Source organism: Falco peregrinus, chromosome 4, assembly GCF_023634155.1.
Source record: "Falco peregrinus isolate bFalPer1 chromosome 4, bFalPer1.pri, whole genome shotgun sequence".
In the NCBI taxonomy this organism is placed as follows: domain Eukaryota; kingdom Metazoa; phylum Chordata; class Aves; order Falconiformes; family Falconidae; genus Falco; species Falco peregrinus.
Genome location: NC_073724.1, coordinates 116,820,190 through 116,845,240, shown reverse-complemented (window position 1 = coordinate 116,845,240; position 25,051 = coordinate 116,820,190). Strand labels below are relative to the sequence as shown.

The 25,051-nt window shown below is 42.5% G+C and overlaps 1 long non-coding RNA gene across 1 annotated transcript in view; it reads right to left on the bottom strand.

Moving 5' to 3' along the window:
• Nucleotides 1-22,905, bottom strand: part of LOC129784368 (uncharacterized) — a 196,818-nt gene extending 173,913 nt beyond the window's left edge. The window contains exon 1 of the long non-coding RNA XR_008747019.1: nt 22,601-22,905. This is a non-coding gene — a long non-coding RNA (uncharacterized LOC129784368). The remainder of the gene's footprint in view (nt 1-22,600) is intronic.
• Nucleotides 22,906-25,051: the final 2,146 nt, after the last annotated feature.

Below are 25,051 nucleotides of genomic sequence, written 5' to 3'. Positions count from 1 at the left end.
CATGGCTTTTGCTTTACCCTTTACACTGTCTTTATCTCAGTGCACTAGTTTTCTCACTTTTACTTTTCTGATTCTCTCCTCCTTCCCATCAGGGGAAAGCGAGTGAGTGGCTGTGCAGGGCTTAGCTGCCTACTGGGGTTAACAGCTTGATAGATAATATTATTTCTCCTGTGTAAGAAGGTCCTATAGACCTGCCACACGTTACAAAACATTTCTTTGTAACCTTAACCCTTACGTTCATTATAGTACAAGTACTGAGCTAAATGAAGGACTCCCTTTAACCAAATGTGAATACCAGGTTCATTAAATGGTCTTCTGTCTTCATGAGGCAGAGCCACCCAGCAAAGAAATTGTGGCATGTTTCTGTTTCTCACGCATCTGCCCACAAAGAGTGGACAGAGACTGCAGAGAATAGTGATGGTCACTGACTTGATAACATGTGCTCAACAAAACTCTCTTTCCAATCATTATTGAGAAATGAAAAGAGTACCTATGAATCTGAAGCCTGTTTCTCATTTGCTATAGCAGACTCATAAATAACTGCATGAGAAGCTATGTTATATCGTTTAACATGGATGGGTCTGTATGGATCAGAACTAAATTTCCAGGGCATAGGAATTTGCCACTCGATAACACCACCGATAGCAAGCCTATAATTTGAGTGATGTCAGTGGAGTCACACCAGCCTATAACTGGACTAATGGGAATGAAAACCTATCCCATGGGTAAAGATAAAAAGATATATAGTATTAAATAAAAATAGACAGTCAGAATAACTACCTCAGCCTTGGGTAATATGTTGGGTAATAGCCTTTACTATTACTTTTACTCATGGGAAATTTTACACAGGGAGGGGAGGCTAAATTTCGTGTGGAAGAATCAATTCTTTGGACAAAGGAAAATGACAAAGATAAAAGCAATGACAAATATGGCTGAAGGTATCAGAGAGAAACAATTGCTTTTCAGATTAACCATCTCCTTTTTTAAATTGCCAGTGGTACTTCGTTATTACAAAAAATAAAAAAAAGGAGGGGGGGTGTTTCTAAAATCAATACATTAGGCATTTTGGGTCCCAGCTTGTGAGAGTCCCTTAGAAAGGGAGGAAACTTTTGTATCATTCTTCATTAATTCTCCACTTCCTTAAGTGCTTTGGGAATTATCTGTTAAAACAGGAATGCAGTGAAGAAAAACTGAAAGAATGTGTAAGTACATAGAGTTGGCCCCATGTCAGCAAAGCCTGGAGCATGATAAGGAAAGCTTTGTGCAAGGAGTACGTATTTTATGATGCCACAATTATTGGTTCAATAATCAATTATCAGGGGTTTCAAGCTGCAAGGAAAGCTATCGCTTGCCAAACCAAACACTAAAAAAGGAAAAATGAATAAGGCCTTGAACACTGCTGCACTTATAAGTTACCAGTACCTGGAGTCATGCTCATGAGCATATGGGTTGCTAAGTTTTGCAGAGCCCAACAATTTTCTGGAAGCAAAATAACATGGTCTCATAACACCGCGTTTGCCCCGCCACCTCAGTTCCCAAAATGCCCATCCGTTCCCATAAAGCCAAACCCCTTGTCCCACTCTCTCCCCAGTTCTGACAGAAGACAAAACACGGTTGATCTCTGTCTAATTGGGAAGACTGAAATGAGAACAGCTGGAAATACAAATTGGGCAGCGATATTTCTTTCTCTGTGTTCCAGCCTATTAGGGCTTGCTCTTCTTCTTGTTTGACCTTAAAGTATGAAAAGCTATAGGCCAAATTCATCAGATGGATGCCACGATCTACAAACTACCTTCTTATTTGGATTGTTCTTTATAAAGCTGTTAAAGTTTCTGTACAGAAAAGGGTCTGACTCCATATAGTTCAGAGCCTTGTGAAGTGACTCTGATCATGTATTCTCTCTTAGGATTTATTTTGCACTGGTGTGACTGGCTGCAAAAGGCAAGACCAATGAAGAACAAGGATTTCCTCCATCCACTGGTCACATTCATCAGGTTTGTGTCTGTTTTGAAAAATCTGAGTGAGTGAAACCCTTTGGTGGGTCAGGTAGTTTTGGATTGATGTTGTCTTATTGCAGTTTGAGGGAATGAATAAATGAGCAACTCCAATCAAGGCACTTCAAGAAGTCAGCACATGTCTCTGTCTCTGGACCTGTCCACATGTTTGCTTATAGCCGTTCCCAAGATCTTATGTCTCAGTGATCCTTGTTTTAACTTTGATGTAATCATGAAGAGTTACACTAAGAGATACAAAGGCGATATGGACTGGTGCTAGCAGCAGATCAGAGGCTCGCCTTCCATTTCAGCAACATTAAAGAGAGAACAGAGTTTTCCTTTTCTCTTACTTCTTCCTTTGCTTGTTAATAAGATCAATAGATTTGTTGTCTTGCTCTTCTTGAAAAAAAAACCCCACATCTCCGTATGATGTGAAGTCAGTGTTGCAGACTGGGCCAAGGCAGAGAACTAAGAGGGATCTTGAGGCTGCAAAGCACAAGTCTGCTGCAAAATGGGACCCAACTGCTTGGACAGAGATTTCTCTGGGTTAGCAACAGATAACAATTTTCAGATGAAATAAATGCTATGTGTTCATATCCATGCTTTCTCTACTCCAAAACCCTCAAAACCTGAAAGGAACCATTTTTTATTTCCAGGGTTGACTATTTTTAGATTTATTTCAGTTTTGTATCTATTCTTAAATTCCATTTCAATCTAGATCCAGTAGTAGACACTTGACTCTCTGCTGCTTTGCATGATCTATCTCTTGTCACATATGGGATATATAGGGATGCAAACTGCTATCAAATTATAAGTGATATACATTCATTTTATACAGATGCAGATTAATACAAAACATGAAGAGTGGCAAAAAATACAGATGATTATAAGAAAACCTGATTTCTCACATGTTCAGTTTCATTATATTCAGATTTAGGACACGTGAGTACCTCAGATCAAGCTTTTGATAAACAAAAGAGAGAAAAAAACCCCAACTAAAAAACCCTGAACGGTTTTAGAAATCAAAGCTCAGCTCAGGAAATGCACTTGTCAGTATTTCTAAAACATGCACAAGGCAAAGACCACTGCTATCCCCATGGGAGGTTGTAGAATGAGATGCTGAATGTCAAAATATGCGTATACTGGGTATTCAGAAGTTATACACATAAGAGGAGCCACTAGCCAGACCCTTCGTGCAACACAGAGTGAAGCGTGAGGCTGAGTTAATTCCAGCTTTAACAAAAGTAGATACTGAAACCACAACAAAGCAAAATATATTCCAAGTCTAGAGAATCATTGTATTCCTCCTCAGGTTGTTCCCTTCATAGTAAATGATGTGTAGCTTGCTTTGGGTCTCCTTGCCTAGCTTCAGCTTCCTGACATTCCTTACTGATACATTGTTGTCGCATACAGTCAGAAGAACCCCCTGCCAGGGGAGTTTTATTGCCTCTATAAGCAGTCAAAATGATGACGTCGGTCCTCAGCTTGCACTTTGAGGAGGTAAGCAACTGGAGTTCTTCCGGTTGTTCCCTGTGTGATCTGTTACCAAGCATTTAATAATTGTCGTATCTGTTTTCTTAATTTTCTCTAGCTTATCAACATTCCTACTCTATCACTGGTACCAAACCAAAGAAGTATTAATAGCAGTTAACCCATGTGAAATACTGAGGTGATTTCACTATGCCTACATGACACTCCCCTGTTCGTGTACATGACTAAAGGTTCACGTTCAACTGGAATGCTCCTTTTTTACCCAATTATCCATCGTGCCAGTGAAGTGTTTTGCAGTCTTGGAGTGCCTGGATGGAGTATCCCAAATGACAAGTATGCCTTGCTTTTTCTTTTCTTTGGTATATGAGTTTGCGTTTCACTACATTAAAGAAGAGATTGCTTGCCTTTACCTGGCTTACCAAGATACTTAGATCTCTGTCACCATCTCCTGCTCCTTCAGTACTAACTCCCCCAACTTTTAGATCACCTATAAACTATTGGCAATGGTCATATTTTTTAACCCAGGTCACTGATAAACATGGGCAGCAACATAAATCCAGGAAATGGTGTCTCATAATCTTGTAAAAATTTAGTTGAAAAGGCAAGTAAGAAATAAAAATATCAGTAATAACTTACGAGAGAGACTTAAACACTGTACCAGAACAATTCCCTTTATGAATAAAACTTTAGTCAGAAATAGCCCTTCTTATACAGATAGGCACTAGTTAATCTGTGTTGCTGTATCCAATATACTTTATAAAGGATAAAAAACATTTTGACTTAATGTGTTTGGGTTATTAAGAGTCAACTGACACCTGCAGATAACTAAAGACAAATAACGGGAATACTGAAACCATTATACACTTACTCATCTCACAGAAGGGTCTTTAACCTTCTAGTTTTCATTTTACATAGTTTGATTACTAAAGCAGTTCTCCTGTCATCCTAAGTTCTTGGCAATACTGGATACTGTGGCAACTCTGAAAACTACACTGTTTACTGTAAAACATTTTTGTGAGGTTTTTTGGGTGGTTTTTTTTTTTTTTTTGGTTGAAATATACTCAATATTCTTTGAAAAATATTACTTGGCAGTGCCTCTGTCTTTATCTCTGACTTTCAGTCACCATTTCTCAAGTGGGAAATAATATGCCTTGGAGTTATTAATAATCGTATGGAACTTTTTCAAAGAGTAGTTGGGGTGTGAAGAAATATATACCAAGGACATCCATGTCATTCTCATACCTTCTTACCTACATGTTAGCTACCTTATCAGTCATAAAGTATTTCTAATTAGGACCATCAAGACAGAGAGCCAATAACAAGAAATGACAGGGAGCTACTGGTATTCCAGTTTTGCCCCAAAGAGAATTTGAAAACCTAGAATTTGACAGGGGTTTCCTTACAAACTGTGACTCTGCCTTATTTTGCAAATAAGAAAAAAACCCTAAAAAGCGTGGTCCCACCTGCCTGTCCTACATTAATATTGAGAATATAAACTGACCTGAATTGCTGGTAAGAACCTAATTAGCATGGCTACAGGGTGAGCAGTAGTCCCTCCAACATAATAATTTATTAGCTAGAAATCCCTGGGCCTTGGCCAACGCGAGCTTCCTGCCAAGGAGATCTGAAGAAGAAAGGAACCTAACCCACCGGATTTTCTGACTCCTAGCACAATGAGTTTTGACAAGGAACCTGCCTTCACCACATTCACCCTAAGTTAAATAGGAGGAGGAAAAAAGGGATTTGATACTCACTGGGCTGTGGCGGTTACTTTAAATTCTTTTAGTAAGCAGCTCCCTGGTGACCACCAGGTAACAGCCTCCATCAGGAGCTCCTGCACTGTCCTTTATCGAAGAGAAAAGCAGCATCTGCTTTGGATAGGCTCACTAAATAGAGGCTTTAACTGGACAGATACTGAAAAAAATTTTGGCATGTTTGCCTCAGGGGGGTTTCATAATCTGTCTTCATCATATCTCCCACTGCAGCTTCTATGAAAAGATGGAGGTTTCTTGTGTTAATCTTTTAAAAAAATATTTTCCTACTCTATCCTTTTTCTCTGGATGACTCCCCAAAAGGTTGTCTAAACTAACAGTAATTGGTATGTGCAAGGTTTGAAAATATTTAGGTTTATCAGCTTATTTTGGGATGCTCCCCTCCCTACGCTTCCTGTGTTTCAGTTTGAAGGGCTGATCTTTTCATATGAATGAAACTGAGTCATCCTGCATGGCCCTTTTATGTTATCCGATTTGTGTGGCTTTAGTGCATCAGTTGCTTCAACCAATGTGAAGAAGAAAATTTTTAGACTTGGGGGGTCTTTCTCCACCTGCCAGTCCCATACTTCTCCCAACACCTTCATTCAGAAGGGCAGAAAGCAGCCCAGGCATGAGTGGTACTTGACCTAACAGTTAAGATAAGGGTATGTTTTGGGTTTGTCTTTTACTAGCCCTTTTGTAACACCAATGAGGATAAATTAAGGCAACAAAATGACTTGCTTTCATTTAGAAATGCAGATCTTTTCTCAATTTGCAATCCCGGCTAGTCTGCTTCATTCAGCATTTTCTTTTTCTACCCCAGTTCTCCCGTGTGGAAAGCACTGAGTCATTGCTGATAAACAAGCTGGAAAGTTAACTATATTGTTACCACCTATCAACATCTTATATGAAGAGAATATATCTACACTAAAGTAATGGGCCAGATGCCTAAAACTCTGCTAATATTGGATCAGAGGTAGTTTGGAAATGTATGCCTCTTTTAAGACTATACTTGGGATGGATAAGTGGAAAATTCAATAGCCAAGAGTAGTAACATGGGGTGATTTTGTACCCAGGTCCATTTTGCCTTTTTTCCATTATTAATGTCCTTTTCTTCCTTTCACAGAAGGCAGATTCATAGAATCACAGAATTATAGAATAGTTTGGGTTTGAAAGGGCCTTTACACGTCATCTAGTCCACACCCCCCCTGCAATGAGCAGGGATATCTTCAGCCATACCAGTTTGCTCAGAGCCCTGTCCAGCCTGACCTTGGATGTTTCCAAGGACGGGGTATCTACCACCTCTCTGGGCAACCTGTGCCAGTGTCTCACCACCCTCATAGTAAAAAAAAAAATTCTTTATGTCTAATCTAAATGTTCCCTCTTACAGTTTATAACCATTACCACTTGTCTTATTGCAAAGGGCCCTACTGCAATATGTGTCCCCATCTTTCCTATAAGCCCCTTTTAATTACTGAAAGGCCACAATAAGGTCTCCCCAGAGCCTTCTCTTCCCCAGGCTGCACAACCCCAACTCTCCCAGCCTGTCTCCATAGCAGAGGGGCTCCAGCCCTCTGATCATTCTTGTGCCCCTCTCTGGACACACTCCAACAGGTCCGTGTCTGTCTTGTGCTGAGGGCTCCAGAGCTGGATGCAGTGCTGCAGGGGGGATAAGGACAAGACACTGTCCAGCCAAGAAGAGACCCACCCACAACATATTGGAGCACAGGTCAAGTGCATGCTCTGAAACTACCAACCTCTGATGAATATGGGATCTGCAGAAAGGAAATATGCATGTATTGTCAGAATGACACAGGATTCAGCTCTTTTGGTGTAATATAGGATTCAGCTCATTTCTAAAACTGACATTTGGGACAATATAGATCTGGGAATGCATCTAGACCGAACACAACACGTTATAGACAGTACTGGATCCTGCAAGCTCCTGACAGCTAAATGGCTAATTTCTTCCAAGTGAAAGTGAAAATTTTCTGTCTCATACAGAACAATGGATTTGCAATTGAGAAGTTCTGACAAATTTAGAAAGCATTTTGTGCACATGTTTGAAGAAAGTGACAGTTTTACAGTCTGGCCTGGAATTGTCTTCTAGGATAGCGCTGAAGGGATCAAAGTAAACAGGAACCTAATAAAACCAAATGCCCAAAAAGACAGATAACTGGCTTTCTACTTCCCAGCTTGAGTGCAAATGTGATTCCCATTTGATAATTTTGTATGAAGAATGATAGACGGGATTTCTGTAGCCTAAAACGAGTGCTGCCAGGGCACTGCAGTGATGTGTTAAAGGAAGGGAGCATGAGAGGCAGAGCTGCCAGGACACTGAAACAATTTGGCAAAGAGGAAATAATGAGGTAGTTGTTAGAAAACTTTTTCTAAGGACAGACAAATTAAGAGACAAAAATGCAAGCGACTTCTGCTGGGTCACAACACAGAGCTGCAAACAGATCAGAAGTCCCCATGTCCCCTCCTTTAAACTACTTACTAAGGTCAAGCTGTCTCCTTAATGATTATTTAGCGTAGCTACAACTGTATCTAGTTTAATCAGGACATTCAGAACTGCTTTATATTTATGTTTCAGATATAAGGTCTACCCAGCACTAAACCAGAAGGAACTGGAAAAGGAGCGCTGGGGACCACGTTCCCATGAAGCAGCAGGGAAGACACATCTCTACAAGGATCGTAAAACAGTGACAGAAAAGGGATCAGCTAACCTGCCCTGTGGGACACGGCCTGCAGGCTGGGGGCTGCTCAGCTCCTGCCCAAGCCGTCTAACACAAACGCTGTAAAAACAAGTGTCAGCTAATGGAGCGTGCCCTTATGCTCAAGGAGAGAGCAAAGTGCATCCTGCTGCCTGTCCCAGTGGAGTCGGGCTCTGGACAGGCAGAGACCAACCACCGCGGACAGGCTGTGCTGAGAGTGTCCATCAGGTGTTAATTTTCAATATCGATCTGTCATTCCCCCTTGTTTTCCCTTAAATGTGGTCCCGCTGGTCAAGGGTTGTCATTGCGAAATGATACTTTCTTGGGTATTCTCACTTATCAGAGGAAAGGATAATCCCCATGCTCCTTTTGAGCAGGATCACAGCTGCATCAAAGTTGGTTATGATCAAATTTTTTGCCTATATTATACGGAAGAATGATAACCCTGGACGGAATGAATCAGCTTGATGAAAGATATCTTCGAAAAACCTTCCTCCAAGAAATGAGCCTGAAATCTACACCAGAGGCACAGGGTTAAAATCAGAGATGAATGGCATAAAACTTCCCTTGTTCGTCATCCCAGCTGCAAGAATCTTGCAGTGAGTTACCTAGTGAGACAGGAATTACTGGAGCTGGTCCAACTCCGCCATGCAAAGAAGTCTAACAAGCAAAAGCATCATTTGTAGCAATTTTCCTGAAGTTCCAGGATGACTCCCATGAAACCTCAAAGGTGAAATGATCTAACTGAAATGGGGAACTGTTTTGAGAATGAAAAATCCCACACGTCACACTAAGTGTAGCTAGAAAATAGGACCCAAAATGCCTTGCCTCCTCTTGCTCTGAAAGAGAAGTGGTTAATTGCCGTATTGGGTGAAAAATGTATTTAAAAGCATAAAATTGGAGGTTTAATTATATTTGGTATGTGTTACTGGCAGAGCTTCATGAAATGATCAACAATTATCTTTCTCATCCATCAAGTGCTCAGGGATCACACAAGGACAGGGAGTAGAAATACGAAGTATGCTGTGCCAAAAACATAAAATGTGTTGTTTCTCTTGTAGCTTTCTTCATTTTTTCCCACATTTTCCATGCACATCATTCAAATCTAATTTTTTTTCAGCCGAGCTACTTTCCCACTTATCTGGAAGCAATCAACCCCACAAAACCTTTTTAACATCAAACTCACTACAGGAAGGCACAAGTTTTTCAGGACACAGTGGAGTTTCATTTTAAACCAAGGACAAATTAACACATTCTGATTTAACTTCAGCACTTGATTAACCCAAAATGAATCAAAAAATGCTGCTCATTGACATGCAAAACCATCTTTATTATATTGCTCCTCATAAAACTTCATATGCAATGGCACAACTGTGCCAAAACATTCAGACAACAAAAACCAGCTTAATTTCAGAGATTTACACATGTTCCTGAAAGACTGAAATATTTCATGCCTACAACCAAACTTTAAACAGAGCTAAATTTACAATACAGTGCACCCCATCAAAGTAGGCATGCTATTTATAGCTGCGTATTTAACTCTTCGGTTGCCAGGTGCTCTGTGCATCGGGATCACTAGCATCCTATTTAGCTAAGAAATTCATCACTCAGTGCTTAAAACACAGCTGGAGGGAGACGCACAATATGCCATGCTGTAAATGCCACTGGAAAGATGTGCAGCACACGAACGAGCGGTGGTTTCATGAATACAACTTGCACACTTATCTATTTACTTTCTGATTATTTCTCTTTGAGATACTCAGCCTGTTTGTGAAGGACAAACAGAGAAAGCCTGATGCTGCAAACAGATGTGGATGCACTTAATGGGGAAATCCATTACTTTAAGGAAGGGCTGAGATTTCTACGGGACTCTGCACAAGACTAAGCCCTTGGCACTTCTATAAAAGACTCAGCAAAACATTTAGTTGCTGTTTGTTTTGGGGGGGATGTTTGGAGTATTAGCTTGAGGTCTGAGAGTGCTCCAAATTCATCACGTAACATGCACAATTTTAGTTTGATGGCAGGGGATCACAGCTTGAACGCTAGTATTTGGTGTTACAGCCTGACCATCATGACTGAAGCACAACCCACACTGCTATCACCATCCAAAATGGGACTTCTGAGAAGAGGGGCCGTGTAATGGAATTGTTCCCTATCGCTACACAGTACGCAGTCCCAACAAGCACAGAGAGAAAGTCAGTGCTTGCCTGCCACTCAGGAATTCATCTTTGTCCAGATTTTATTGAAGACTCTTTGGATAGAGGGAACAGGTGACTTGGTTGAAGGAACAGGAGCTCCTTTAATTTCTGTGCTTGAAATCTGTTTGCTACCAATTACCCACTTTCCAAGCCATTCACTCAGGTGCTTACATTTAGCTGGGATGAATTGGGACCGGAGTAGGCAGAGATGTGGCAAAGTTGCATGCAATGTAGAGGTGACAGAGCACTTTCCCCGTCCTATAATGGGGGACCTATAGCAGATATTTTGACCTGAGGGTTCTGTGGAGCGACCTTCCACTAGGCATGTCAGATATGCTGTTAGCACTGCTTAGGTTTAAGGAACTCAAGATTATGCCAGTACTGGTCAGGTAACCATGATGGGATACTTTGGAAACAAAGCTCTATCTTCCTTGTAAAGGACAGAATAATCCAATGGCAATTCCACAGAGTAAAAGTTAGATGCTCTGAATGCCCAAAAGAGCTGTTTTCAAAGGTCATATACATTGTTAATGAAAAGCTGGAATAACAGCAAGGAGAAAACTGTGAAATATCCAATATCTCAGATGGAAAACCAGATATCAGGTTATAGACAGCAGAAGCATAAGGCATGATCCCAATCTATAGAAGGTTTCCTTTCAAATCTGCATGTCTACTTGCAGATATCCACTAAAAGCCCACACAGTAATTACAAAGGGAAAAAAGATAAGAGTTCAATTCATTTAGCTCTTTTGTTCCAGGCATTTCATGGCTGTCAGTCTGAAATTTTGAAAGAGGCCCACATTGAAGATAACCCTATAAACAGGATAACTTGGGACTTTAAAAAACAAAAAAAAAAACCAACAACAAACTATACTTCCCCCACATATGATTATAACAGATGTGGTTTTAAATTACCGTTGGGACATAATAATGTTTTTTGAATAGACTGAATGCTAAATAGTTGGCTCCTCCTATGTGACAGACATCAGTGCTCAGTAGTTTAAGCAGAAAACTCCCCATTTCTGTCTTTAGCTGGCATGTTCTTCATTTTCAGCCTACATTGGTCAGTATGATTTAATACCTTGGCCTGATGTCCCTTTTAGCAGTAAGAGAAAGGATAAAATAGGATTAAATAAATGAAACAAAACAAAAACAGGCAACATGCCCCCCCCTCCCAGCAGACAATGCCAGGCTGCCTGCATTGTTCCTTACACAACAACTCCTGCAGCCCTGCAATGGAAACTCACTGGAGAGGACAGCCGAGGAAGAAAAACGTTAAATAATTCAAAGCCACTAACATCAAGCCCGATGTAAGTATAAAAATAGTTACAAAACACCACTCTACATGTTGTCATTATAGGAACTTTGACTTACTTGGAAACATCAAGAAAACCCCCAAACCAATCACCCTCCCAGCCTTGTACGCTCAATTAGTCCGGCAGTGGAAATGACATCCATTTCCAAACCAGCCTTCAATTTTCATGGCCATTTCATGTTTCTGCACTGGGGGAGCCAACAGAGTTCCACAGCAGGAGTGAAAAAGTCTGATCCAGAGCCCATTAAAACCAACAGGAGCCTTTGAATTAACAGTAATGATCCTTGGATCTGGCCCTGGTTTAGGTTAAAGTGTTGCGGTGCTTTGGGGATTCAAGCGAGATTAGATGTGACTGGCTTTTGTTATCTCCAAAAATCTCTGTCGCTGGGAATGTCCACTTCCAAACACTCAGTCTGTGAGAGCAGTGCACATTTTAAAAAGAAGCCTTCATGAAATATTCAAGGAAACATGATGCTAGGTGAGCTGCCATATAGTCTGTGTAAAGTTAACTCAAGATATTTTCATTTGAACAGAGGGAGAGAGAAACAAACAGGAGTATTCACAGATGAAGAGTGTGTGCCCACACACACACACATTTGATCAGCAGCTTTGCTGGGGCTGGGTGTGGAGAAATGAAATAGTAACTGACAAGTAAAAAGTATCCTGCTTTTTATTTATTTATTTATGTCATGTGCAGCAGAGATGTTACAGAATTTTTAGCCTTCTGTACTCTGAAAGGGGAGGGGATAAAAAAAACAACCAACCCCAAAAGAAAAAAGCAAACCCACCATCTTCATTGCACAGAGCACAACGAAACACCAGCTGCAGCACCGAAAGAGCTGCCAGAGGTCTCTCTATTCTTGCTATTCCCCCAGTTCCTTACCCCCAAGGCCACCTCCCAAAAAGACCCACATTTCTTCCCTAGTATCAGCCTCTGATATCCCCTTCTTTCCTGTTACCACCTTCTCAGCTAGACACTTGCTGTCTGGTAATCTCAGGAGAAGACATAAAAATTCATAATAAATAAATACATAAAATTAAACAAAACATTAATTATGCAGAAGGCATAAAATAATACAAAACTAAGTGATGCAGGTGTACAATAACGTTGCTCCCTGGAGCCCACACTCAGCAGCGTTTGGCACAGGGAGCCCCAAATAAATGACATTTTAATGCATATGGGGGGTATGCAGGGATGTAAGCAATGGTTTGTAGCTCCTATATGAGTCATTTGTGCATCCCTCCAATCCCAAGTAATATTGTGAATAGCACCAGCAATAACAAGCTACAAAACCCAAGCCCTAAAGCAAGCACTGTTCAGGTAGACCCAAACGCCCATCAGCAGACAGGGCTTGAAGTGACAGACAGGTGGCTTTGTCTGCTCACGCTTTCTTGTGAACTAAAAGCAAAACCAGGAGAGTATCGAAAGTTTCTTGTGTCCATGCAGGGCATCATGGACACAACATGGATTTTAGGATAGGAAGAAGTGATATTTAGGAGATGGAGATGCAGGGGGAGCGTGCTAGCTGTGAGAAGATGGTCATTAAGTCACCCTTTGGTTCAGGGCTCAGGTGCTCCAGCATGGATGAAGCCAGGGGCATAATCTGCTGTTTGAGGGAAGAGCAAATGCTGGCTAGAAAGAAGCCTAAGAAAAAAGACTCATTCAGATGCTGTTGATGAGCAGCAAAAACATTTGAGCCACGGTCAGCTTCATAGTTGGTTGTCACAAGACAGGCAGGATGGTTGTTCTTACTTGATATTAAGTGTATTTTGCTGCTTGTATTTTTGTTCAGATTATCCCCAGGACAAGAATAAAAGTCAAAACGAGAGCCTTTTTCATTGCTGGGTTTTCTGATTCTCTCCCGAAGCCTCCAACCATTACACCACAACCTACTCTCACAGTGCTGAGTAACTAGCTGGGTGATAAAAACATCAGACGGAATTCAGTATCAATAAAAGCAAAGTAATGCATAAAGGGAAAAACAGTTCTAACAATGCATACACAACGCGGGCTCTAAATTAACTGTTACCACACGGGAAGGTGGCTGGGGAATCACCATGGGATGCCCTCTACAAATACAGGCTCTCTGCTCCTGCCAGTCAAGCATACAGTGAAAATCTGGAGCTAGGCTAGGAAAAAAAAATGATGAGAAAAAGAGAAAAATGTAACAGGATGGTGCTGTACAAGCTAATGATGCATTCCTATCTTAATGCCATAAACATTTTTGGCCAATCCATCTCTAAAATAGATAGTGGAATTAACAGATAAAAGGACTGCAAAGATTATCAGGAATATGCAAAGATTTTTGCAGGAGAGATGAACTAAACTGGAGATTTTCAGCTTGGAAAAGAACAATAAAAAGTGGGAGGAACAGACTTCTATTAAATCATTATGCCTATAACCCACAAAGTAGGAGTCAATTAATGAAATTACTGATTTGTGAGTTTAAAGCAGAAAAAAAGGAAGGCTTTTTCATTCATTGCATGATTTTCAATTTTAAAACTTTTTTATGTGACCATCAAGACTATACCCTGGGTTCAATAAGAATCCAGCATATTGTTAGAGGACAACTGCTTCAGTGCCTACTGAGCAGGATGGTACGTAAGACTGTCCTGAAGATAGAACAGTGTAATGAAAAATTGCACTCTGTATTTTAATATGAATAAAATTAGGCTTCATATCAGCACGGTACAACTGCTGTAAACAGTTGGCAACCTGTGAAAAACCTTCTGGGTCATGAGACTAGCCTAAAAACTCATCACCTCCAAAAAGCAGCTTGTACCCCCTTCTTTCTCCCTTCTCAACCCCCTAGCAAAAGGCAGTCAGTTTTCTCCTGGGTTGATGAATTCAATCATCAGACACATTCTGAAGCAGTAGGACAAGAGCTGGGGAGGCAGGACACTTGGGGTGGGGGGGTGGGGGGGGTGGGGAGAGGGGAAAACAGGACCCCTCTCCTTCCATGGCAATGAGTCCTGAGGTTGGCTTTGGTGTAAAGCTACAGCTTTAGCAGTCACCTGTAACAATGATAAAAAAAAAAGGAAAAAGCTGATCACACAAAAAATACAATTACCTGCTCTTTCAGTTTTAGGGGTTTCCTTTCCCTCCTCCCCACCCCCACCCCCTGCCTTGTTTTTTTGGCTGTTATTTGCAGTAACAGTTGCTGTTGCAAGAGAATGTTGTTATAAAAAACCCAGAATTCTTCTGTTAGAAGGACCATGAACCCGAAGGTGGGGTACATGGGAATTCGTGTGATTGCTCTGTCAGTGCAACATCTCCTGAGATTTCTTTGTGCTTAATCCCATTCTACAAATCCTGCAATGTTGTATCGCTTTGATGCGGCTTTGTGGGATTCTCATTAATTGTATTCACTTTTGTTTCCAGGAAGCTTGAGATTTCATCATCTGCTAACATATGCTGAAATGCATGTGTCAGTTTTATAATAAATTTCCAATATATAAAAATATCTATAAAACACACAAATACAGAATTAGTTTGTAACAAAATCTCAAGTTATCTCTTTATTAGGGAAAAGCAAAGTTGGTAATGCTGTCAATTATGGGAAGAGCGAGGCAGCTTTAATAATAAAACAGCATTCGCAGTTTCTCATAACTATACTAAGCAAATTGTTTGGGCTGAAAATTTCCATGCCAGCTGTCTGCCTCAGGCTGAAGTTTTTTGGAAAATTTCAGTCAAAACAGTTCAGCAGATTCTGAGAACAAGGCTAGGGGAAAATATGTTGTTTTACCCATGTTAAAAAATGCCTTTAGCCTTCTCTCTAAAACCTCCTCTGGGATCTCTAGGACTTTAGAGGAAAGACTTGAAATTTGCCTGGAAGAGAACTGTTTTCCTTTTAATGAATTTTGTGTGAATCTGTGTGAATTTGCCAAGTTTAGACATCTTTGATAAAAACACAGTTGCTACATGCTCCTGGGTACGTTTGTACACATTTGCCAGCTTCCATCATTTAAAAGTCTACCTGTGTGGGACTAAACAAGATGCTTTGTGCTGTGCGGGACATGCCAGGGCTGCATCCAAGTATGAAAATTGAAATGAGAGATGCTCTCCGGTGCTCGGAGTGATCCCCAGCCAGGAGGATCTGAATGAGTTTGGGGTGAGAGACCTGCTGAGCAGGGATTAGAGGGATGAGAATGGGATTGCAGAATAGAGCTGGAAGAAGCAGGAGATGAGGGGAGGACCAGGCTGAGCAGCATGGACTGGGAGGGAACTGTTTAGGGGAGCAGAATACTCTGTTAAACCAAGCACTGATGATCTGTTAGTTTAAGCCATTGACACATACAAACACCAAAATCATGGGAGATGACAAAGCTTCTAGCTTTCCCAAGACTTAAAAAAAAAAAGAAAAAAAAAAAAAAGAAATATCCAACAAAAAACAGATTAACAGAACAATAATAAGATTTAGAAGTATGTATCAGAGACCCAGAATTTAAGAAAAAAAACAATGAAAGTTGCCTTACTTAAGCACCCTGCCTTCATTACCATACAGTCATTGTTCAGAAGACCATGTTTTATCTAAGCCAGCCTGAAGATGAAGGACTGAGAATGAGGAGTAGAAGATGAGGTTAACCATCCCTGCCTCACCCACTGCAGAGCTGGAAGGTTTGTAGTGACTAAGCAGAGGACGGAGAAATGAGGATGAATGTGTTTGAAATTAAGGCAGCACGAACGATGCCCCAAGACTGTGGGCAATGTTGGGCAAGTCATTTCAACTCAACATTTCATAACTGTGTCAAAGCGAAGTATGTTGCAACTACTGGATGATCATCTTGGTAGCTTGGAGGCTGATCTGCTTATGTGTCAAACGCCCACAACAGCACTTAAAGGCCATGTGAACTTTGCTTCACTTTAGCACTGCAACTCACCCCCAATCATGGCTCTGTCTGCAGGAACGCATGGCAAGATCGGCTCCAGAGATTGTTCTCTGCTTTCTAGCACAGAAATCTGTGCCAACGCCAAAAAGCTGATCACACCTTAAACCCCACTGCACAAAGGGCAATTTTCTAGAAATAGCAGCATTAACATTAGCTTGTTCCCGGCTGACAGGATCTGTGCTGCACGAAGCCCAGCCACCCATTACTGTGTATATCAACAAGCAGGAAGCAAAAACCAGTGTCTCTCATGCTCCATCAGTTTTTCCAACCTCTTATGGCAGTTACTTCTGAAGGCTTTTTGACTAACCAAACATTGACAACCCTTTCTGTTCTTCGCTACGTTACAGAGGTGAGGGGAAAAGGGTTTTCAGCCTCCAACGATACAGAGGCAGTTCAAAAGGAATTAGCATAATTTTGAAAACTTACCATCATCAAATTTAGGAGTTCAGTTCATCTATAACATTGGGCCATTTAAGTCCAAGGGACCCAGTGGACGAGATGCTTTAAGACTTGGTGGCATCCAGGACTTTGCTTCCATGTGGAAAGACAGCCCTTGAAGGAGCTCCTACTCAGGAAATGAATCCTGGCTTGTCTTGCCCTCCATACAGCGTGATGTGGAAGAACAAGACTGATTTTATGCAAGGACCCAATATTCCTTGGAAGGCACAGCCCTAGACTGAAAGTTTTAAGCAATCTTCAGATTTTAAGTGCACTTACTGGAGTTTGAGGGGGAGAAGACAAAGCCTGTGAGCTCGTATTGCATAGATAACACAGGGCTGAATAAAAACATTAAAATAAGATTAAAACCTTCTGTTTTCTAACTTCTGACTGGTTAACTGATCAACCACCAGAATACTTTGAAGACTCGGTGTGTGCAAACACGTGAGCAGACGAGCGATACAGTGTCTTCTCAGTGTTTAAAGAGAAAACTGCACTGAATAATCACTTAAAACCTAAATCAATGGGTAGCGAGGCAGCTCCTGCTTTCACATTTGCTGTTGCTGCCTGGGTAGCACATCGGCCACTGGTGCCTGAGTGGTGGTTCTGGTGGTGAAGTGGAATTCTGGACTGCAGTGGTTTTCCTAGGCTGTAGCAAATATTACTTCACTAAAGCCTGAGGAGGTATCAGCGAAATCTAGTTGAAACATCCCCATTTCAATGGACTGATAAACGTGGTTCAGCAAGCTTCTCCACCTAAAATGACCATCAGCGGCTCCTCTCCTTTACCCCCCCGGCTTTTTAAAAAAACAAGGATGTGCCACATCCTAGAAAGCAAGTCTAACTTTGAGTAGGAACCTTTACTACCAGCCTATTCCATTTCACAGTGCGTTTTCCTCCTAGCTACCAACACATTGGAAGAACACAGATTTCTGTGTCTGCTGCTTTCCCAGACATCTTTACATTCAAAAGATCACCTCTGCCTGATACCCAGCAGGACAAATTGCGATGAAGTTTGAATCCCTCTACAGCACAAACAGCTTGTTCACAGAAATTTGATATAAAGGTATAAGGTTATCAGTACGTAAAGCTCAAACTTCCTAAGAAATTTGAACTTTCTGAAAGGAGTGTTTGTCGGTCCACATAGCCAAGGAAACATGCCCTCCTATTCAGATTTCAATTCTGCATTTAAAGATGTTCCAGGAAGAGTGATTCAGGAAAGCTGGGGAAAAAAAAATATCTAGGAAAACTATTTGACTATGAATGAAACAACTGTGAAAGGGAACAGAGGAACAGAAATCATACATTTATTCCTGAGTAAAAATATAAGTCCTATAGCCACACTACAGGACCACTCCCCAAGCTATACTGATATAGTTAAGATATAAAATTTCTTCGTGATTTTTTTTTCCTTTTGATCTACGGCAAAGACAAACTACATATATATTTTTTAAAGTATTTAATTACCAGACTTTTTTTCTGAAACATATTGTTCAAAGACCCACAGATTCCCAGTTCACTGGGAAGTGGTGCACATTACTTTGTCAAAGTACCCAGCAATGACAATCTGCAGGTTAAAAGTAGAAACAGAATATTTTAGCTTTTAGTTACAATAAGCTGTTCTGATAGACCCTGTAACAGGGCAGGTAACAGCCAGTCTTTAAGTCTGAATTGACATTGATTTACAGAGTTTCATTTCTTTGAATCAAATCTGAGAGAGAGTTTCAAGCTGCTTCACTTTTTGATACTACAATTACACATTTCTTAAACACAGAAGAGTGCTTAAAAAGAAAACAGCCTCAAGTGCCTACGGAGATAAGATAAAAAGAGAAAGTGATGTTAAAAAAGATATCAAATGAACAAGTTTAGGGGTTCTTTTTCATCATTTTTAATTCTACTTTTTTGCCCCATAAATTTTTTATATCGCCTTGATTTGAAATCCTAATAAGAAATCACATGTCATACAACATTCCTCCTGCCAAATCTCTCTCATCGTGGTATTACTGCAATATTTGTAACTTTTGATCTGGAAACATCAGGTTATGTAAGATCATAGTTCTGCTCCTTGCAAGGATGTGATTCTGTCAGAAAATGAACCAGTGAAGCGGGAACTCAAACAGAACTGGAAATGACTTTCCCAGGGAAAAGGTAGTTTTGCTTAAGCATCTCAGCTATTCTAAAGTGTAAGAACTCAACATTTTATTCTCCTGAGCAGAGAAATGGTAAACTATCAGGTTAAAAATAGCCAGAGTGGGCTCTTAATTGGAATAGTGTACATGCTGTAGTGGGAATGAAATAACATTTTCGTTATTATGCACTCCAGGAAACCAATCAAATAAAATAAAGCAAAAAAATTCCTCACTTTGTAAAACAAAAGAGAACATTTTCCCTTGCTAGTGTACTATCTGCTCACCAAAACAAAAGAAAAGCATCGAATTTAAATGAGTCAAGCAAAATAATTAAGCTACAAGGACTTCAAAACCCCACAGTCTTCTCAGTGCAAACCTCACTCCTTCCCCAGACCCATCGAAACTGCAGCGACGTCTCCCTTTTTCCACACAGGTAATAAAATGAAGGAGGGGGTGGGATGGGGGTATCTCCCCTTCCTCCCCAACCAAAACCAGATGAGCAGTTTTACTTTCTCCTCTCTATTTTTCCATATCGCTTGCAGTCAAAGAAGGCAAAATCTCTCCCGCCCCCCCCCCCCCCCCCCCCAAATAAAAAAGCCTTTCTAAACCAGGACCCCTGGCTAATAAAAAAGGAAACTACAAAGTTAACTTCTGCACCTCCTTTTGCCTCTTCCCCCTTCCAGTGCCAAAGCCCAGCCTTTCCGTACCAAAGACCCTTTGCCCACCAAAACATGACATTCTTTTCTCTAGATCACACAAATAAATGACAGTTAAACTGAAAATCGCCGCTGGTTAAGATGAGCACGCGCACGCACGTATGTAGGGGAAGGGAGGGGGAGGCGCAGAAGCAGGAGTCCCTGCGGAGCTGTAGTACATCTCAGTGCAGTGGCAGTCATTCCCAATTCTGGTGACTTTTTTGGGGGGAAGGGAAAAGGGGAAAACACAGAAACAGGTTGCCTGCAAAGGCACCTCTCCTATCCCTGCCCCAGCTGCGGGTGCAGACCCCCCTCACAGGTCTGCCTGGTGCAGAGCAGCGGTCCCACTCCCCGGGGAAGGCACAACCCAAGTCACACCTTCACGTGCCTGGCCACACACCGCGACCCCCACGCTCCCCTCCCCATCCCCAAACCTGCTGGAAACCAGCGCGGACCCTCATTTTCCTGGCCCATGTGCTCGTTTAGGTGTCACGTTCTTAAGGGATCATGGCAGCAGGGAATCCTCATGGCCACGAACCAGCCCGCGCCAGCAAGGGCTGGTCCAGCAGCATGGCATAGGCTGGGAGCAGGGAATTTTAGCAGGGAAGGGCAGCTCGCGATGGCCACGAACCAGCAAATTCCTACAGCCTTGTAACACAGGCAGAGCCAAGCGAGCTGCTTGGAAGGCTTGTCTCACTGCAAAACCATGCCACAGAGACGCGTCTTCCTTACCTTTAAGTCCATCATCACACACACACCCATACTATATATATACACACACACATATATTTTTATATATATATGTACATATATATACACAGTCCTTGTTTTTTCCACTCAAGCCTATAAAAGTGCTACAGGCTGAGACACTAAGTGGGAGGCGCTTGGCTTGGAAGAGGCCAATGAAATAAATTAAATACAAATCACTGGCTCAGCCCCAGCCACCCCCAGCAAACTGGGGAGCTGCTGGGGCTGCCGATGGCCGATAGCCTTGTCCTGGCTGGACCCAGTGTGCGGCTGGCGTATGTGGGCTGCTGGCATCATATAGGCGTACACGGTAAACCTTGGGTATAGCAAGCACATATGGCGCACATGTTGGGAGCAGAGCACTTTCTGCAGGAGGGGAGGGGCCACCCTACTAGTAAGCAATTTTATTACGGTCAATGAGGCAGAAAGTAACCCGTTTGGGATAGGCTGGGATCTACCAAGTTCCCCTGCCCAGCTCCTGCACCCCAGAGCAGGGAGAAGCACACTAACAACTTGCCAGGCTACAGCAGAAGTTTACCTATAAAAAGCACACAGACAACTTCCAACTTCAAAGCTTTGTTCTCATTTTCTCATTTTATGTCCCTCCCCTCACACAGGACTTTTCTCAGAAAAAAAAAAAAAAATTAAAAAAATGCAGCTATAAATTCTAGATGAGCCTTCACTGCAAAAAGTTAAGGAGGAAGACAGGGTGGAGGTGGAGAAATTATTTTATAGTTTGATTCAGGGTTCTGATGTCTGCTGGTTTTTTGTTGGGTTGTTTGGTTTTTTTTTAATCATAAGGACTTGAACTTTCCTGGAAGAGCCATGAGCAAATGCATTCAAGACACAGAATAGTCTTGTCTATCCAGTCAATAAGTATTTATTTAGCTCTGTTTGGCTGTATGAAAAATGTATTTCAGACTGTGTATCCCCATAAGACAAGGAAGACTGTGGCATAAATATGTATTTTTATTTTTTTTTCCAAATCATGTGCTTACATGGTTGTAACCACTGCGAATTTCTAAGCATGGTCAGGGCAAGAAAGAGTAAATGCCTACTGCTTTACAAATACTTTAAGAGTTTTTTAACTTATTTTTTAAGGATTTGGCATTCCTTAACTACTACTTATTCCAAGTAAAATTTCCCAGATATTTTAGCCCAAGAATATATATACGTATTTTTAATCAAAACAACTACCAAGAAACTAATGCCTTTTGGTAGCAGCCTGTTCTTATGTTCAACAGCCAAAATTTGTATTTGTAAATGCAAATTGCTGAGAATACGAGTATGAGTCTGAACCACTGCAGTTCTCCCAGGCACTCTAGCATCTTTTCTCAAACGCCACACTATTTGGGGGAGCTTTTAATACTGGCAGGGCACAGCTGGAAGCAGGGCTTTAACATTTAATGCTTAAGAAACAGAATTGTCACTCAAGTTGCAGTCAAGCGCGTTTTTCTTATTTTTGTTGGAGGCAAACCTACCCTCCCGTTGGAAAATGGGAGACCCCTTCCCCATCCCCATCCCTGAGTCTATCACAGAGCCAAATGTAAACATACACACACACACACTTCCACCACGCACCACCCTGCAGCAGGACATGGGGACGGGGCGGGGGGTTCAGGCAGAGCAAAAGGAGCTTTGTGCAGCTGAGAAATACCGAGGCATTGCTTTTTTTTTTGCTTTTTTTTTTTTTTACTTCTTTCTCCCCCCCACCCCACCCCACCCCCCTTCCTCTCGGCTTTTACTATTACATAAATAACACCGATTGATCTTAAAGCTGCATCCTTGCTCCAGTGCCTCCAAATCTGCACTGCTGCCTTCCCCCCGGCACAGCCGCACCGCCTGGGGTGCAGAGGGAAGGGTTGGGGGGCGGCGGTGGGTGGGGGGGCTGGATGGGAAAAGGCACCCCAAACATACCCTGGAGCAAGGTCTTGCCAGTCTGAGGGTGTCTGGTCCCCACCACCCCAGCCAGGAGCTCCAACAGCATCTTTGCCTCCTGCTACATTGCTGCAAACTGTGCGCGGAGGGAGCAGCAGGGCTGGGATGCGAGGGGAGGAAAAAGAGCTGGGCTTGGGAGGGAGGGATGGTGGGGAGGAAAAACCAGGGATTCAGGGAGCTTATCCTCAGCCCCAACCCGTGTGCCTGTCTGTTTGGTGGGAAGAGGAAAGGGGGAAGGGAAAACTGGAGGGAGGCGATCGCACAAATGCACTTTTCAGAGCAAAAAGCGAAGCTTACCATGTCTGCAGGCTTCCCCCCACCGAAATGCCACTTATGTGTCCAGCGATCCCAAAGTAGGCAACTACAGCCAGGCACCGGAGCTCATCTCAGCAGGCAGCTCGGCAATACACCACTGCCACCCCCAAAAATAAAAATCAAAATAAATTAAAAAAAAATAAAATTGAAAAGGACCGGTCCAGCTTCTTTCCTGGCAGGAATCGTCCCTGGTTGGACTGCCCAAAATAAGCAGCTGCAATCCAAAGGCTTTATTTAAAGCTTCCCCCCTCCTCCTCCTCCTCTCCTTGCCTCGCTCGCTCTCTCCCTCTCTCTGTTACACACAGAGAGAAAGAGAGACACACACAGGTTACATGAATGGGAGGCAGGAGCCGGCGCTCCCGGGCTGGGAATGACAGGCACACATGCGGCCGGCTGCTGCGCACCGCTCGGCACGGCACGGCACGGCACGGCACGGCACGGCACGGCACGGGGGTGGCCTGGGCATGGGCAGGGATGGGGGTGGCATGCGGAGGCGATGGGCATGGCGTGGATATGGGTATTGGGTGGGAAGGGGCATGGGGTGGGGGGCATGGGCATGGGGAGGAGATGGGCAGAGTAGGAGATAGGAACGGGCACGGACATGGGCATGACACAGGCGTGGGGCAGGGTGGCGCGAGCATGACATTGGCATAATGTAGGAGTGGGGCAGGGGTGGGCATAGACATGGCGTGGACATGGGATGGAGCTGGGAATGTGTATGGGCACGGTATAGGCATGGGAGCGGGAGGACATAGGCATGGGCAAGGTGGCATGGCAGGGACATGAGGCAGAGTCAGGCATGGGCATGGGCATGGGCATGGACATGGACATAACCGTGGAGAGGGGATATAAGTAGGCATGGACATGGGCATGGCATGGAGAGGAGGTGGACGGCAGCATGGAGGGAGCGGGCATGGGCATGACATGCACATGGGCATAAGTATGGGCATGGTGGTGGGATGGGTTGGGTGTGGACATTAGCATTACAAGGTAATAGGGAGGGAAGAGGATGTGCTTGAGCATGTGACAGCCATGGGCTGGGCTTGGGCATGGGTTTTGCATAGGCGTGGAGATGAGATGGAATGAGCATTGATTTCAGCATATGAATGGGATGGGGGTCAGGATGGGGACAAGGATGGAGGATGGTGAGGGCCTTGAGTAGTGCTTTCATGTCCTGGCCCTGGTAAGCCTCTCTTTTCTTGGGGTCAAGTGGGCTACAGCTTCAGCACATGTGATGAGGAGGAGGAAACCTCTGGTCCTCTGTTGTCCCTAGTTAAGCAACCTGCCTAATATATTGTTTTTGGGCTCAGGAAGCATCATTTACAGTGGTGTTGGGATATCTCTTAATTTTCATCATCATCATCACCACCGTTATTAATTATGCTTTTTTATAAATAACATCAGATTCTCAGGAAGAAGGCCTGCAAGATTTCAGTTGCATGATTTAAGGTTACTTCCTCTTTGGGAGGAAGATCAGTGTTACCAATTTCTGCCTTTTAAATGTTTGTAGCGTTGCATTGGTTTTTTATTATTATTATTATTTTGTTTTAAAACTGTAGTGACAGGAAACTAGGTCTTTTGAATGCTGCTGTTCAACACGGTCTGAAGGAAGAAAGGGCTGTGGTGTTACCAGGTGTCAAGCCCTATTACTGCTTCGCTACCTGACCTTGGGCAAGTCCTCAGTAACTTATCCCTACCAGGATTCATCACCTGTTGCTGTTTGCGCTCAGCCTATCATTTTCTCATTCACCAAATAATCACACTTTTCTCTTCCAGGTCCCTCCTCAAAATCCACTCGTACAAAACTTTCTGCAACAGTCTCTACATGGCTTATGCTGGCACCACAAATCTTAGCACGATACTGGATTAGTCCCTAAAACTGCATTGTAAGAAGAGCGCTGAACATATCGGACTGCGGTACTTCGTGCAGTGCTTTGAGCTATATGGGAATTGTCCTCTTCATGGCATGCCTTTAAATCAGCCAGGTGCAAGCCTGCTATGTACTGCCTTTTCTATTTTGTTTTTATTCCTTGTCCTAAAATTTCCAGCCTCGGTGGAAGGCAAGAGGTAAGACTGTGCTCTAGTCCAAACCGAGAAATCAGGATGAGAAGGCACAGAGCAAATCAGAACATAATCTTAAACAGGAGAGTTCTCAACATAGAGGTCTGCTTTGCAAAATTGCTGCTGCTGTTCACTCTTTTCAGTCATACATATTAAGAATGAAATACATTTGCATTTGCCTTATTGCCTCTGGAATATATTCCACATCAGGAATCTACACTCTAGACAAAGTAATTTAGGTCTCTGGAAGGGCAAAGTTTAATTGAGAAATATATATATTGTTAGGAATAGACCTCATCCAAATTCAATGGTAATTGTATAAGCCTTTCAAAAATCATACAGTATGCAAGCTTCCAAAATTTCTGAACAAGA